Source organism: Triticum dicoccoides, chromosome 7A (assembly GCF_002162155.2).
Source record: "Triticum dicoccoides isolate Atlit2015 ecotype Zavitan chromosome 7A, WEW_v2.0, whole genome shotgun sequence".
In the NCBI taxonomy this organism is placed as follows: Eukaryota; Viridiplantae; Streptophyta; class Magnoliopsida; order Poales; family Poaceae; genus Triticum; species Triticum dicoccoides.
In genome coordinates this window covers 485,337,658-485,355,246 of record NC_041392.1, presented here as the reverse complement: position 1 = coordinate 485,355,246, position 17,589 = coordinate 485,337,658, and the positions used below count along the sequence as shown (strand labels likewise).

At 42.6% G+C, this 17,589-nt stretch overlaps 1 long non-coding RNA gene across 1 annotated transcript; it reads left to right on the top strand.

The window, feature by feature from the left end:
* The first annotated feature begins 6,414 nt into the window (after positions 1-6,414).
* On the top strand, positions 6,415-7,753 carry LOC119330461. Its single transcript, XR_005160108.1, has 3 exons — positions 6,415-6,613; positions 6,716-6,772; positions 7,714-7,753. It is a non-coding gene; the product is annotated as an uncharacterized LOC119330461 (long non-coding RNA).
* Positions 7,754-17,589: the final 9,836 nt, after the last annotated feature.

Here is a 17,589-nt window from a genome sequence, read left to right as displayed (position 1 = left end):
CGTGACCTTTATAAAGAACCAAGGGTCGTCTTTTTATGCCAAACTTCTCCTCAGCCTTCCTAACCCCGAGTTCCACCACCCAAGGTTCGACTCCATTGCTTTCAGCCTTCCCATCATGTCCGGATCCAGCTCTCAAGGTCGATGGGTGGCTTCCTCTGTTACAGAGGAGGATATTACAAAACTTCGGGCAGCCAGATATCTGACTGCAGAGATCCACCACCGGCTTCCTGCTCAAGGACAAGTTATTCCGACCCCCAGATCCGGCGAGAGCACTACAAAAAAATACACTTCCGTGATGATATGTGTTTGTCACAGTAGGTCGCTTTTTTTGTCATGCATGTACATCCATGACAAATTTATGACAGAATCAAGATAGTCATACATGTGCTGTCGTAGAAGTGTTCCATGACATTACCAAAATTATCATCATGGAAGTGTCCACTTCCATGACAATAAATCGCGCATCACAGAAGTGCTTTTGTCAAGGGTGACCGACACATGGCATCCACCGTAACGGAACGCCGTTAAGCTATCGGGTCGGGTTTTGGATCCGATAACCCGTTAACAGCCCCGACCAATGGGGATTTTCCACGTATAAAATCATCATTGGCTAGAGGAAACACGTGTCGGCTCATCGACGGGACAGATGTCATCCACTCACTGGATAGAAGGCACCTATGATACATCGACACGTGGCACGGCCCAACAAGTTTAAATGGGCCGGCCCAACTAAAGGCCCACAAGATTTTGCGGACCATAATGGGCCAGCCCAGCTAAAGGCCCATGAGATTTTGCGGACCATAATGGGTTGGCCCAGCTAAAGACCCACAAGATTTTGCGGGCCATAATGGGCCGACCTAGGTAAAGGCCCACAAGATTTTTGTGTGCCATAATAGGCCGGCCCAGGTAAAGGCCCACAAAATTCTTGCGGATCATAATGGGCCGGCCCAGCTAAAGGCCCACGAGATTTCGCCGACATTAATGGGTCGGCCCAGCTGTAGGCCCACAAGATTTTGAGGACCCTAGTAGGCCGGCCCGTTAACTGGCTGCCATGTTTTGGGCCAAATGCCGGCCCATATTTGATACGGTCTTTTAATGGCCTGCCATGCTCGGGGCCTAATAGTGGCCCATATGAGATCCGGCCCGCTAAAAGCCTACCACGTTCTGGGCCAAATTACGGCCCAGATCAGGTCCGGCCCTTTAAGTGGTTTTGGGCCTAATTATGGCCCATATCAGATTCGGCCCGTCAACTAGACATTATGCTTTTGGGCCCACTTGCTAAAGGCCCACTTAGTAATTCGGCCTGATATTAGTTTTGGCCTGTTAAGGGCCCGTTTAACATTTCAGCCCTATATTAATTTCAGCCTGTTAAAAGCCCATCATATAGTTGGGCCTAACTACTGCCCGGTTTGCATCCAGCCTGCTCGCAGCCGATATCTGATTGGGCCAAACAAGGACCGAGACAATTTTTGGGCATGTTAAAAGCCCGTGATTTGATTCGCACAATCATGGGTCGGGGTTCATTTCGGGCTGCTGCCGGCCCGTGAGCTGATCGGCACGTTTCAGGCCCAACCTACATCGTGATTGCATGATGGCTCGATTATGTACCGTAATTTTACGATTTGGCCGGTTTACTGCGAAGACAGGATATATATATAGTAAAATAACTGCAGCAACGTGAATAAGAAAAAACCTACACTATACAATAAAGAAATTACGACATATTACATCCACTGGGCATCAAAGTTCGCCACTATGATAATAAAGCACAAGCAGACAACAGATTACATACACTGGGCATCAAAGATCACCACCAGTGCAAATAAACACGCCGACAACATAATATACAAAACTGACAACACTTCAATAGAGTTCAAGAAAGGTTAGCCCTGCTGGGGAGCTGCAGCGCAAGCAGCTGAGCAAGATGATGAGACTGCGCTTGTTCAACACTTATATCTTCCTCACTGTGAAAGATAAACAAGCAGATAGATGACAGGTTTTGCACATAAAAGTATCAATGCTGACCATTCATCACATTTCTTACTGACGAATAAAGTGACATAGTTTAAATTTGTAGTAACACAGTATGGTATTGTTCAGGTCAAGTCCTGGCAGGAAATGACATTGTGAAGGAGTTGGCAGCTTCACGACACCACTGGATTACAGATCAAGAACTCATAAGTATCAATGGTTAGTGTGCTGTCAATTTATACCATTTTAGATTGGCAAATAAAGAGACGGTTTAAATAATAGTAGAATGATATGACATTCACTACAAGAAATATGTTAACTTATGACCTTCTATCAGTGACCCTCCAAGAATTGGTCATAAATTTATGACCATTTTAGACCAATTGGTCAAAAGCTGTCTGGGGGGCTCCAAACCCTAAACCATTGCGACCATTTTGGTCAGAAAGGTCATAATTTCCTTACACGAAATGGTCATAAAGCAAACAGCGCTAGTCCGCTACCTTATTTCTAGTTGTTAACGACCAATATAGATGGTCATAGCCTTGTAAATTGTGGTGGGTTGCGATGACTAGGCGCCATCTGATCAGTTTTGCCTATGTGTCATGTCCATGTGGCAGTTTTTGCCCTAGGTTGTGAAGCAACCTATATTTCTGTCATTCCCAAAATTCCCAAAAAAATCTCATAAATTCTTTGGGTCATATCTTCGTCAAATATGTAAAAACCTTCCTTTCCTAGTTCAAAAATAATTCAAAAATATTCATTTTCCTATTCTGTTCAGAACAACAGTTTGTGAAGGAAGTACCACTTTGGCATGTCCAAATGGTATCCATTTTCTACAGTGCTTTCCTGCGCCCAAATAACCATCCTCCACCAAATGCCAACTCAATCCATTCATTATTGTGAGCCCCAGTGTGGTACTTTGTAAAGCAAGTACCGCCTAGGCTCCTCCTTTTGAGGTGAAAATTTGTGAAGACGGTCTTCTTAGTAACTGATCATCCTCAGACAAAACTCACGCCCATTAGCCATGTGCATTTCCCGTACCGCAAATCAAATACTTGGCTGCTTATTCATGTTTGAGCATCGATCGGTCTCCTCGTGAGAATCTTATGTTGTGATTTTCTTCCTATCACCTACCTGGGGAGTGCCCAACCCACTAGACATGCCTAGGCTGCCCAGAACACATGGCAACGCCACGGTCACGTGGTGACCACGCGGCGGGCATGCGAGCTTATGCGCTCTAGAGTTGGGGCCCTCGGCCACCGTCCAAACCTCGATGTCTCGCCACCAAACCATGTATTTCTGATTAAATAGATACCTATTTACCTAGAAATGATTTTTGAAAAAAATAAAGAGCAAACTATGAGGCAGCTACAGTTCAAATTTGACCCGCTTCCAACTGAATCGACGGGAATTTGTCTTTTTCACCAGAGGTGGATCAAATTTTTTGACACCCAACCATTTTGTCAATTGTGCATTAAATATGTCCTAGTATTTTATAAAATTGATTAGGTCCAATTTTGCAACAAATATATGGTAGGTCCTTCACAAAAAAACTCATTTCAGGCACTAAGAAAATGGAAAATGGTTTTTTCGTCCAAAGAAAATGAAAACTTCCTTAGGAAACATTGTTTGCCATTCCAATATGCACCCTTGTGCATAATATGAGATCATTTGAACAAACTATGCCATGAATGTGGCCATAAGATTGATCATTTGGCTTGAAAGCCATGAATCTTCACACTTGATAGCTCATTTCTGAGAACACTTTTTTAAAATAATTACCGTATTACAAGTTTATTATTTTTCCTAGAAACTTGGTCACATATAATGACACAATGCGAAGGTTTTCCAATTTTTTGATTTTTTTTGAATTTTTTATGCCCGTTTCAAAATGCGGTCAAAACGGCGGGTTTGACCGTTCCTAGCTAGTGGTTGAATCTTGGAAAACTTTTGATGTTTCTCTAATTAAATAGATACTTACGTACCTAGAAATGATTTTTGGAAAAAATAAATAGCAAACTATGAGGCAGCTGCAGTTCAAATTTGACCCGCTTCCACCTAAAACGGCGGGAATTTGTCTTTTTCACCAGAGGTGGATCAAAACTTTTGACACCCAACCATTTTGTCAATTGTGCATTAAATATGTCCTGATATTTTATAAAAATGATTTGGTACAATTTTGCAACAAATATATGGTAGGTCCTTCACAAAAAAACCTCATTTCGGGCACTCGAAAAATGGAAAATGAATTTTCCGTGCAAAGAAAATGAAAACTCCCTTTGGCAACATTGTTTGGAATTCCAAGATGCACCCTTGTGCACAATATGAGATCATTTGAACAAACTATGTCATGAATGTGACCATGAGATTGAGCGTTTGGGTTGAAATCCATGAATCTTCACACATGATAGCTCATTTATGAGAACACTTTTCTAAAATAATTACTGTATTACAAGTTTATTATTTTCCCTGGAAACTTGGTCACATATAATGACACAATGCGAAGGTTTCCCAATTTTTTGATTTTTTTTGAATTTTTTATGCCCGTTTCAAAATGCGGTCAAAACGGCGGGAATGACCGTTCCTAGCTAGTGGTTGAATCTTGGAATTTTTTTGTTGTTTCTCTGATTAAACAGATACTTATGTACCTAGAAATGATTTTTTTGAAAAAATAAAGAGCAAACTATGAGGCAGCTGTAGTTCATATTTGTCCCGCTTCCTACTGAATCGGCAGAAATTTGTCTTTTTCACCAGAGGTGGATAAAAACTTTTGGCACCCAACCATTTTGTCAATTATGCATTAAACATGGCCTAGTATTTTAGAAAATTGATTTGGTCCAACTTTTCAATAATTATTTGAGAGGTCCTTCACAAAAAAACCTCCCTTTGGGCACTCGAAAAATGGAAAATAGTTTTTTCGTCCAAAGAAAATGAAAACTTCCTTAGGCAACATTGTTTGCCATTCCAATATGCACCCTTGTGCACAATATGAGATCATTTGAACAAACTATGCCATGAATGTGGCCATAAGATTGATCATTTGACTTGAAAGCCATTGATCTCCACACGTGATAGCTTGTTTCTGAGAACACTTTTTTAAAATAATTGCCGTATTACAAGTTTGTTATTTTTCCTAGGAACTTGGCCACATATAATGACACAATGCGAAGGTTTTCCAATTTTTCCAATTTTTTTGAATTTTTTATGCCCGTTTCAAAATGTGATCAAAACGACAGGCTTGACCATTCCTAGCTAGTGGTTGAATCTTGGAAAACTTTTGATGTTCCTCTGATTAAATAGATACTTTTGTACCTAGAAATAAATTTTGGAAAAAAATAAATAGCAAACTATGAGGCAGCCACAGTTCAAATTTGCCCCGCTTCCACCTAAAACGGCGGAAATTTGTCTTTTTCACCAGAGGTGGATCAAAACTTTTAACACCTAACCATTTGGTCAATTGTTCATTAAATATGGCCTAATATTTTAGAAAATTGATTTGGTAAAATTTTACAAAAAATATTTGGTAGGTTCTTCATAAAAAAACTTATTTTGAGCACTCAAAAAATGGAAAATTGTTTTTTCATGCAAAAGAAATAAAAACTCCCTTTGTCAATGTTGTTTGCCAATTTTAGATGTAAACTTGTGGAAAATATGGCATCATTTGAACAAATATTTGATAGGTTTTTCACAAAAAAAACTCATTTTGAGCATTGAAAAATGAAATGAAAAATTTGTATGTAATCAATCATGACCAATTTATATGGTCAAAAAATCTGTAACTTGTTTAGTGCGTTCTGATTGGTTCATAGGCATATCACGCGGATCATGCCTCAACCACCGTTGGATTCTTCTGGATCCAACGGCAGCCCTCACCCCCTCACCCTCTCACCCAAACCTAACTTCCCCGATCCACTCCTCTCCCCCGATCCACTCTCCCCCTCTCGCCCCACAGCCGCCCCCAACTCCACCCCCACCGCCACCGTCGACGACCCTCACCATAGACAAGGTCAAGGCTGACCCAAGATCGAGCCCATGCCCAGATTCACGAGTGGAGCCCCGCGAAGCTGCCCGCAAACTGCTCCTCTTCCCCACCCCCGATTCCTCTCCAATCTCTGCCGCCGCCACCGATCCCCACCCCCACCAGCGACCTCGTCTCCCCGTCTCCGGCCCCATCCCCACCTCCGGCCGACCTCCCTCCTCATCTCGTCCATCCACCCATGGAAACCCCCTTTTCCACGGATCCACCCACCCACCCATGCCCACCCATGGATGGATAGATGGGGCGCACCAGTTCCGGCGACGGCGGCGCCGGATCCGCACCCACCTGCGTGATGGAGGCCGGCCGCATCGGGATCCACTGCCTGCTCTCGGTCTGGTGCGGCACACCGGACCACACCGGAGGTTGCTACTGCGGTGGTCGTCGACGACGGCGCATCTCCGGCGGGACCTAGATGCCCAAGGTATGTACGCCGTCCTTGCCAAGTCTTCCATCTCCTCTCATGTACGGCGGGACCTAGACTGATTACATTCATCTTGGGCATGCATACGTGGTTGGTGACCTTGCGTGCCGCCATTGCCGGAGGCTGGCTGGCTGGATGGACGGGCGTCCGCGGTGCCGGTGTTTTGCAGCCTTACATCTCAGGTGTGGTTTCTTCCTGCTGTCGTCCGGTACTCGTCCCTTGCTGTTCTAAATTTTCGTGAGGCTTGTGTTTGACATCTCTCGTCGGTGCTGTTTCCATCGCAGGGAAGATGCTTGCTAAAATGTGTGCATGCCAAGATTCCTGCGGTTCCAGACTGATTGGTGAGATTACATTCGTACTGAAGTGTTACGCAAATGTTATCTGCTATGCTAAGTAAACATACAAAGCCGCTTCCAAGTAAATAAAATCATTTTTCTATGGTTCCTACTGCCTTCAGAATTTGGAAACGTGTCCTACACAGGATAGCCGTTTGGGATCTCTAGGGACACCGCAATCGAGGAATCGACCCGTGCAACCGTTCCCTCAGCTTCGTCGTAGATAGCTAGTCGTACTCTACAGTACCAAAATTTTGCTGATAGGCACAAGGTTGTGTAGCAACCATCAAGATCAAGTGTCTCATTAATTTGTTGCTGGGTGCAAGGTTGTATAAACCATCGACATCAAGCATCTCATTAATTTGTCGCTCGGTACAAGGTTGCGCATACTTATCAGGAACCATCAACATCAAAGTATCTAATGAGGATACAATTTAAGCCTGGCGATAGCATGACCCATTGTGATGTTTTGTCCCCTACTGCTTGTACCATTTGTTCAGTATGCATATGCGTCCACATATTCCAGGCTGCTATAGAACCACTGCTTATCCTTTATTCTCTTCTCTAGGCTCAGGTTCCACGAAAATACTCCTCTGTAATTGGCATGTAACATCATAAGCTTGTCTTTTCCACATGGCTGACAGCTATGTCATGTTTATCAGTAAAGATGTGTTTGGTTATTTGTATGTTAGCAGATAACCAGACTGATTGGTGATACTAAAATGTGTGCATCCTCTCGTTTGTTGTTACGCAAGAAGATGATGATGGAAGAGACATTACTTACATTCGTACTGAAGTGTTACAGTATGCATGTTTTGCTTAGTTGAAAAATCTGAGATATCGTACTGAATAGCATGCGAATGATGTTCACTCTGTTATGCTTCTAAAGCATCTGAATGATGTTCATTGCTGTTTAAATGATGTTCATCTGCTATGGTTTGCTTCAGCTGGTGCGGATGGGAGGTGGATGCCCGCACGGATCTGGCGTCTCCAACCTCGGCATCCACAAGGAGGAGCGGCGACAATTACATACCCAACCATGGGGCAGGAGCAATTCATGGTTGAGCCTCCCTCTACCTCTCTCACATTCCTTGATTTTGCTGCTGCTCTAAATTCACTTTCACTTGATTGAATCTAGTGCTACTGCTGTCAGTCCCTAGTCCCTAGTGCTACTACTCTAAATTCACTTGCATGTTTGACTAAATTCACTTGGCATTGCACTGCTTGCCAAATTGAGTTGCTTTCTTGCTGCCACCAAAAGTCAGTACTCCCTAGTGTTGAACCAGTATTTACATGCTTGCAAATATTGGTCTAAATCTGCGATGCTCCCTAAAGTTGACTAAATCTCATGGAGTAGATTTCATTTTACCAATTGGTCTGAATCTATTTATACGCTTTACTGAATCGGCAGAAATTTCATTTTATACGCTTTACCAATTGGTCTGAATCTATGTATACGCTTTTCTGACAGTTTTGGGCAGCGAGCTTCTAACTGAAAAACGAGTTCGTTATGCTCATAATTTCAAGTTGACCTCTACATATGAGTTGCAAAGCATGTTCTAAGGTTTCCGTAGAGTACTTATTTGCTTCGTTTGGATGTATGGTTTGAGAGCAGCCGTCTATTTTAGTTTGCTGTCCAGAAATATAGTACAGTTTTTCTGTGTAAACATAGTTAGCACCTCTGTTTTTGAAGTAGTTTTCCTTACTTACCTCAGTTTTTGAAGTAGTTCCTTACCTCTGTGTAAACTGAATTTGGTTCAGTTAAAAAACTGCACTACCTGACAGTTTTGGACAGCGAGCTTCTAACTAAAAAACGAGTTCGTTATGCTCATAATTTCAAGTTGGCCTCTACATATGAGTTGTAAAGCATGTTCTAAGGTTTCCGTAGAGTACTTATTTGCTTTGTTTGGATGTACGGTTTGAGAGCAGCCATCTATTTAGTTTGCTGTCCATAAATATAATATAGTTTTTAAAAGCAACCAATTCATGATAAGACTTGGTGAGGCTGATGCACATAGCTACTTTCAGTACCTTGTTAACAGTGTTGAGGACAAGCTAAATCCTGTATCAGGGTCCTGTTCTTGTAAACATTATGTAAAGCTAAAATTCTTTCGTGTCTTGCTCTTTTGTTGGTGCAACTATACATGTTAGATTGCTAGATGTACTTGTTTCCATCTCAAATTACTTGGGTGTCATTCATATGTACATAAGATAATTGTATTGCAAAAAGAACTTCTATCTAAATTCTGTTGGCTAACTTTCCATCTCAAATTAATTGTTTCCATCTCATGTACTTTTAGTTTTTATTTTAAAGGTATTCGTGTAATATTTCTTATATCAGTGACATACTTTTTGTTCTCTTTTGAATGCCAGATGTTTTGCATCAGCCTGTCATTGCTAAGGAAGAAGCAGTACTTGAAGAAGCAGACTACATGTTTTCTTGTTGTGAAGCACTAGATAGTTCTATTTATTCTTTTCCTGTTCTAGAGTATTTCTAGGTTGCTTGGATGTGATGGAAATTTGTAGAATGTGAGTTTTGAGATATTTCTGTAATATTCAGCTAATTGGTGGTGATTCATATTGTTATTCAAACTGGTTTGAAAATGTTCGTTAAATGGGATGGAGTTGGACCTTAAAAGGCCAAGGATCAAATTATATTGGACAAATATTTTGGGTAAAAAATGAAACGAAAATAAATGAATGTGGAAAGGCCAAGGCCCAGGAAAGAAAAAGCTTGAAAAACATTGGGCTGGACTCATTTGGTTAAACATAATTTGGCAGAAAAAAAGATAAAAAGGCTAAAATGTAGGGCTTGGCCCATGTGGCTGACTAAAATTAATAGGAAAAAAATATAAAAAGGCCGAATTGTTGGGCTAGGCCCATGTAGAAAATCGAATTGGACCGGGCTAAATCTTGTGCCACGTCAGATTGCCACGCTGGATGCCTACGTGGCTTGGGGAGGTTGCTAGTGACCAAAACGCCACGGTAGACGTATTTTGGTCATAGACGTCTTCGACCATTCCAGAAGAAAGGTCGCTATAGTCAGTTTACGACTGCCAGCTTTTGACCTTCTGTTTTTGGTCACAAAAAGGTCGCAAATGGAAATTTGTGACCTTTCAGTGACCAATAGTGGTGGTCACAAGTTGACATATTTCTTATACTGATTTTTCATAGTTAAGACATTGCAGAATATGACATTGTGCTGTAGTGGGTAGGTTCGCCACACCACTGGATTACAGATGAAGAACAGAAGCATACAGGCAGTGCAAAAGAAGATCACTTGCTCTGTATAGTTTAATTTACATGGTATGAAGAAGGAACTTGGTTGTACAACTAAAAACTTAAATTGAGAAATGATGAACTTTTGTTTATGAACTACATATAATAAACTTTAAAAAAGCAATTTGATGCAAACACCAAAAATAAATCGCTGTTGCAGTCATGCCTAACCAAATATATACAACAAAGTTTGAAGGCTTGAGATGGACAAACTTACATTATTGGTGAAGACATGCTCTATAAAGGCCTTGTCCATGCTGATGGGGTTGCAATTCAAGAAGTTTACCATAGAATCTTCTTCAAAAGCATTTCCTTTATTCTACATTTTGTTAAGAGTAAATATAGATGTGATAATATACAAAAAATGGAGAATATTTAAGATAAGATGAAGAGTGATGCTACATAACCAAGTAGCTATAAATGTAAGTGCAGCGATACATGCAAAAGGTACAGCCAAGAGCAATGCACAGCTAAACTTCTTTAGTACCAACCTTATGGTAAGAGTAAATATAGATCTGATGTGTAGAAAATGAAGGGCAAAGGAAAATAAGCTGCAGAGTGATGGTACATGAACAACTACCTGTCATTATAAGTACACTGATAAAGGACATCATGTACTTACAAGAACAATGCAGAGCTAAAAAATGTTGACATTGGATATATTCTACACTAATGTAACCATTCATACAGATCAGATAATTTGGAGCGAACAATTGATAAGCAAGCTATCATGCATACTGCTGTCACATAATGAACGAGGTATGTATGCAAGTATAGTGATACAGGACAACAGGTACTAACAAGAGCAAAGCAGCGGGCAACATATTTGCGATATCCTGTCGTTCTTGTCAAACCAGAATTCTTCGTCGAGCAGATTTCCTGCAAAAAAGATCCGTAAGGCACATGCGGAAAAGTAGAAGTTCAAATTGTCATGTGATTTCATAGACAGTACCTCATCCTGGGAACAAGGCCAGTGCATAACAAGGTTTTCCCATTCAATGTCTTCTAAATTTAGCACAGGAGACTTCACCGGAAATTCGTTTATAGACTTGCCATCAAAGTGTGATTTTCTTAGGTAACACCGATACTGCTGCAGTGCTTCCTTGAAAAGCACAAGCAAGCTTTGCTTGTCATGACTATCCAGATTGACCCTCGCCTAGTTACAACAATGTAATGTAAATCATTGATGTGTTCAATCAGCAGAAAACAGGAAAATAATAGCCATGAATAATAGCACTTACACGTAAGTTGGACAGGAAGATGTGAAAATGGTGTTTGTCTTCACAATAATCTTCCCATGATGGGAATATATGCACGTAGTCCCTAACAACATTGAAAGCATTGTCTTTTAAATTGGGAATAAATGGAATGGGGTTCCAATCTGCAGGAATTGGCCGTCTTTGCAGTTGGGATAGGTCTTCGGCCGGTGGACTTGCTGTACTTTTTGCTGGAGTGGGATTTTTCTGTGGTACAACTGGTGCGATGGCAAATGAAATCGGTATACCTTTTGCTGGAGTGCAGGTCCTGTGTGGTGGGGCTAGTGGTGTGGCCAGTGAAGTATGGGTACAGTCTGCTGGAGTCGGTCCTACGTTTTGTGTCACTGGTTGTACAGCCAATATAAGTGGCCAGTGATTTCTCCGGCACCACCACGTTTTTCAAGGACTTTGCTGGTGCTCCTTCAGGTTCGGCAATCACCCTCTTCCTTTTTGATATCTGATGCACAAGAACAACATTTGAGTGGAAAAACACGGTATGATGACATATGGAATATGTATTGATAATGGATGGGCATGGCATCTCGACATATATGATGAGTAAACTAAGCAGATGGCGGTGCAACAAAGTAGAAGAAATGCAAGACAACATATGCAAGATACGCGCAATCAATAAAACCTTGCCAAATTAGAACATGCACCTTGATGGGTGAACAGGACAGGCCATCTGCCTTTGACTACTCGAGGTTAGAATGGTCATTAGGATCATATTCTGAAGAAGAATCAACAGGTGAGGAGCGTGTGAGTTTCATTGCATCCAGAATGGCACTCAATGCCTTGGTGCCAATTTTGTAAGTCATTGCAGTGTTTAGCTTCAAGAGTGAACTGCTGCTAGTGCGACACAAAGCAGCTATACAGATCATAGTGTAGATATAACGAGAAAACCTTAAGCATCAGAGTAAAATCAGCAAAGTGGAACTTGCTGGAATATATGTGCTAGTATTGCCGGTATGGCTAGAAAGGCTTCGGATACCAGCTCTCTTCAAGTGAAGGTGCGGTACTGTTAATATCAATGTAACTCTCAAAGGCGACACAACTCCCCGCATTTCCTTGCTATTCTTATAGGATTCAAGTGGGCAGGCCACTACAAATCCTATTCCTATGTTTACAAGATCCTACGAATCAAAGAGGCTCAAAGTGTCCATCACAACTGACCGTATAGACCTCTACACTGCAAATGTCCCTGCTCATCTTTAGTACAAGGAACATACTGTACTACTATCATACTCCCTCCGTTCCAAAATATAAGTCTTGGTAGAGATTTCCACTATGGATCACATACAGATGTATCCAGGTACATTTTAGAGTGTAGATTCACTCATTTTGCTCCATATGTAGTCCATGGTGGAATCTATACAAAGACTTGTATTTAGGAACGGAGAGAGTACATATTAAAGAAGAACGGAAGAGGAACATGGTAAAGAAGAGCAAGCAGATTTTGGATAATAAAATGTTGGTTGCGCAGTGCCCACACATGATGAACCAGAACACATTAAGAATGCAACTCCTAGCTGTCTCTCGACCATTTCAGGCGGTTGGATGAAGATCCTACGTCTCCTAACCCTTCTTCTTCCTCGTCTCTGATTCTTCCCATACAGAACACCGCACGGGCCGCCGGCCGGACCACCGGCCCCCACCGCCTTTGTTCCTCCGCCACCCCCACCCCCACCCCCACCCCAACCCCAACCCGCGTCGAGTTTTCTTCGTTCAGCGAGGCCCCACAACCACCCAAGCCCCTTCGATCGCACCAGCGAACTCCGGCGAGCTCTGAAAAAACAACTGACCCAATTTTGAAATTTAGTCTACTGTGATTTAACTAGTGTGGAATATAAAAGGGGAAAGCCATAAGCATTGCGAGTATGGTGTTGAGCGTGCCATGGCGGATCTGAAGGTGCAAACCGGACAAAGGCAACTTCGCAACCAAGACAAGAAATCAGAGTAAAGCAGTGGCGATCTATTTTCTTGCTGCGATAAATAAATTGAGCAGATACGAAAGAGTACCGCCTCTGGTGCGGCACCGTGTATGCATCTGCTGAGAATTTGACGGTGATGCGGTAGTGATGGCTGTCGGCGGCGTGGAAGCAGATCTAGGAGGGTATACGGTGGCGGCGGGGCGCGGTCGACGAGACGGTCGTAGGAGCGGCGCCGGCAAGGTGGACGAAGGCGGGGATGAAGCGAGAGGACGGGATGCAAGGATCCCGGTCCGAAGCCGTAGATGAGAGAGGTCGATCTCTTGTAATGCACGGCGGCGTCGGGGTATCAGCACCGGCATGGTGGAGGAGGACAACGGTGGATGGGGTGGCGGACGGCGGCGGACGGAGGAGGGTGGGGTGGAGAGGGTGTTTTGGCGCCAACGAAGTATGGATGGGGAAAAGGGAGGTAGAGAGGAAGGGGGAACCATGTATTCAGGGCGCGCTTGTCTCAAATGCGAGGAAATTTACAAACTTAGCCCCTGTTTCAAATTTCTACTACATCACAGCAACACTAGTCGGTTGGGGATAGGACGGTAATCTCGCATACACCGAATATTTGCCGACGAGAGTTTGTTTTTGGCGCCCACCGTGTATGAATATGAATCGGGGAGGGGGTCGATTTCGGCCGGGGACACACTGTGTTTTGGCGCCCATCGTGTATGAATCCGGGTGAGAGGCGGTTACGTCACGTTTGGGTGAAATTACAAACCTACCCCTATCGAAACCTATAGAAATCTAGCATATAGGCTTTGCGTGGCAGGGATAGGCAGTAGTGATTTCCATCTCGCAGATTTTGGTTTCGGGCAGTTACTGCGACTTTCCCCGCTTCGTTCAAATTTTGCAGAGTGCACATTTACCGTGCCAACTCAATTCGAATCCCGTTTGTATTCTATTTTTTCGAGCGGGATCCATTTTCAATTGGAATTACATTCTATATACATCATTTTTTATATATATACTTTCAAAAGCACAACAAAGAATTCTGCTCCTTTATATGTATAATATGATTTACAAATACAACGATCTCGAAATCTTAAGGTTGAATTCGAAAAAATTTAACCAAATTATGTTCTACTAAAATGTATGGATCAGTAATATCTAAAATTAAATAACATAGATGTGCGTGAATTCATATGAGTATGCATGTTTGATAGATCAATTTTGGTTCGAGTATGGATTACATGTATCATCATCTCGAATTCAAATATTTGAATGCCTTTTTTGTTATCTCCTTTCACGCCCATCTCTCTCGCATGCATGCTCCTTCAGGTAGCTATCACTCTCTTTTCTCTAGCTCACCCGCACGCTCACTTCATGTTGCTCCTATCCTCGCAAACATGGTCTCTCGACGTCTCCCTTGAGAAGTGTCACACTCTCCCTATCATTATAAATTACACGGTTTTCATTATCTCTCATGTCTCTACTGTTCTCTGGTATCACTCGGTACCTAAGCTTTCTTTTTCACCGCCAAACACACAGTCTCCACTCGTCTTTAACTTTGTCTTTCTCTCTATGGGATTCTCTCACACACCCTATATGTCTCTACATATGACTCATACCACTAAAATTACTCTCTCTATCTCTCTTTAGACACAACATTTGTTGCGGTCTCCTTTTCGTCTCCATCCCAGACTGACATTATTCATTTGTTTACCGATCAGACAACCCCGACTACCATCTCCTCTCTCTCTCTCACAAACACACACGCACAACTCCTACCACTAAAATGTGAATGGAAAACGAGATTTTGTTATACCCAAACAAAAAAGGACTGGAGGGAGTGATTGATCTGACACGGACGCGACCTCTCATAGCGCAGGCATTGAACCGGTGCGCCAGCCAAGAGGGCCGCACTCGCTGCAGGCCCGGCTGAGCACTCATTGAATCCGCGCGTGTGCCGGCAACACGTCCTTCCGCGAGCCGACAGGCATTTTAGAACACAAAAAATGACTAAAATATAATTAATTTACGCATGGTCTTGACTTGTTGTGCTCGCACTGGTAGCAAGAACTAGTAGATGATTTTCTTTATTTATAACTCTCCTGACATTTTTTGGCTTTGAAGTGAATCATGGTTGTGGACATTATGTATGAAACTTGGAATGTTGGGCTTGCGCGTGAACTATACCATGTCCAATGCTTCGTATGTTATTGTTTGGAAAGTAATTGCTGTTATTACATGACCCGAAAAAAACATTTTGTGCCACATCAGTAGATGCACGGACATCACAATAGGTAGGCTGACTAGATAAACATTTGAAACTAGCTATTACGAAGGGAATTTTGTATTGACAACAGTTTTAGATAGCAGGGACGCCTAGCCTGCTCTGCCTCTGCTAGCTTATTTCTGGCTTCTTCCATCTCTTCTTTGGCTTGGGTGAAGAGAGCATCTGATTGCTCTTTTCGCTTCTTCAGGAACTCAGCTACATTCTCAAGGGCTGCTGCATGCTTTCTTTCAGCCTTTACTAATGCCACGAGGACACGAACAACTGACGACTCCACCTGGCTTGTGTGTAACCCAGCATCATCTGGGAATTTGCACCTTGTGTCTAATCCAACATCATTAGGGAACTGGCACCTTGTGTGTAATCCATCCTCATTTTGGAAACGTGATCTTGAGGTTGACCATACTTCCCTCCTCGTAGGAACTGCATCCTGACATGAAGTTACTTCTTTTTTAGATCAATACTCAGAGCAACCTAGATCATTTAGTAGAAGCCAGATAAACATAACTCGGAGAAGTGAATTCAAAAGGAAAAAATAAATAAAAACAGACTACAAGGTGAGAACACCCACTTCCTACATCAAGCTAAAAACGAAAGCATTAGGACAATTAAGAATCTTCTTATTACACATCAAAGAACACCACGCTTAAGAGAAACAGAAACTACAACATATACACATCGAAGAACACGAGGCTACACGAAAGTAATTGAAAGGGTGTTACTTACCAAAGCTCGTTTTACAGGTTCGGTGCAGCTCCTCTTTAACTTGCCATGCTCCTTGAAGATGTCCCGAATATCCCGTGTTTGGTCTTCATTGCTCCTCTGCATGTTCGCACTCATGGTTTTAAAATCTCAACGTGGCAAGAAAAATATACTACTAGTAATACTCGCGCATCTTGTGGGCAACATTAAAGCACTCGTCTGCCATGTTAGAGCATCTCCAACAAGATAAACTACTCATACAAATGCATCTTGATGCATGCAACGCATGGGCATTTTGCTAGTTCTAAAAACCTTTACATCATTTGCCACACTACTGGTTGCAGATGAAAAACCTACCCAAGCACAGCGCGATACAGGAGCGACGCACAATTACAAGCTGATATTCTGTTGGACAATGGAGGCTATAACCAATTACTTTTACGGGAACAATAGCACCCAGGAAATTTGAAGGGTAGGTATGAACAAAATTGGAACTGCACATCTACTGCTAAGTGATTCAATACACACATTACCAATCGAGGAGGAGAACGATGGTCGCCGCGGCCTCTGTGAGTCATGGTCGGCAACGGGAGTCAGTTCATTGTCCACGACGGTGGTACTTCTGCGCTTGGTGTCGGCTTCCGGGAAGCAGATCCGAGACCGTGGAAGACGATGCTGGGGAAGAGGCTCCGTGTACGACGACGACGGTGGACCGGCTCCAGTGCGGCGTACGAGGTCGTCGATGAGGCAGATGCGCTGCAGTGGACGAGTGCGCCGATGTAAAGGGGAGGAGCACGAAGTCTGCAGGCCGTGGAGAAGTCTATTTTGCAGTGGGGATAGAAATTGGGGGGTATTCAGGTGTACTACTTTGTGTGCTGGGGTGGGGTTGGCTGGGTAGGGTGAACCTGAAGTTACGAAAACAGCCCCCTACCAAGCGTCATCCGTAGGCCTGTTCCGAAGGCTATGATTGTAACTTCCCACTGTTTGAATCAGGGTCGCGGGAGATTTTCCCGCCGACCTCAAAATTTTGTGACACTGGACTCCCTGTCTGGCGTGTTGAGTGATTCGGCTAAGCAACTAGCGAGTAGTAGTAGTAAACTCTGCATATTAGGTTTGACCAAAGTCAAACTCCCTAAAGTTTGATCAAGTTTATAGAAAAATATAAACATTTACCATAACAAATATGTATGATGTGAAAGTACATTCAATAATGAATCTAATGGTATTTATTTGTTATTGTATATGTTAATATTTTTTGTTATAAGCTTTCTGAGAGTTTACAAAACTTGACTTTGACCAATGCTAATACGCGGACTTAAATAAAAACGGAGGGTGTACACATTTGTTTTCTTAGTTTGTAGTGAACTAATC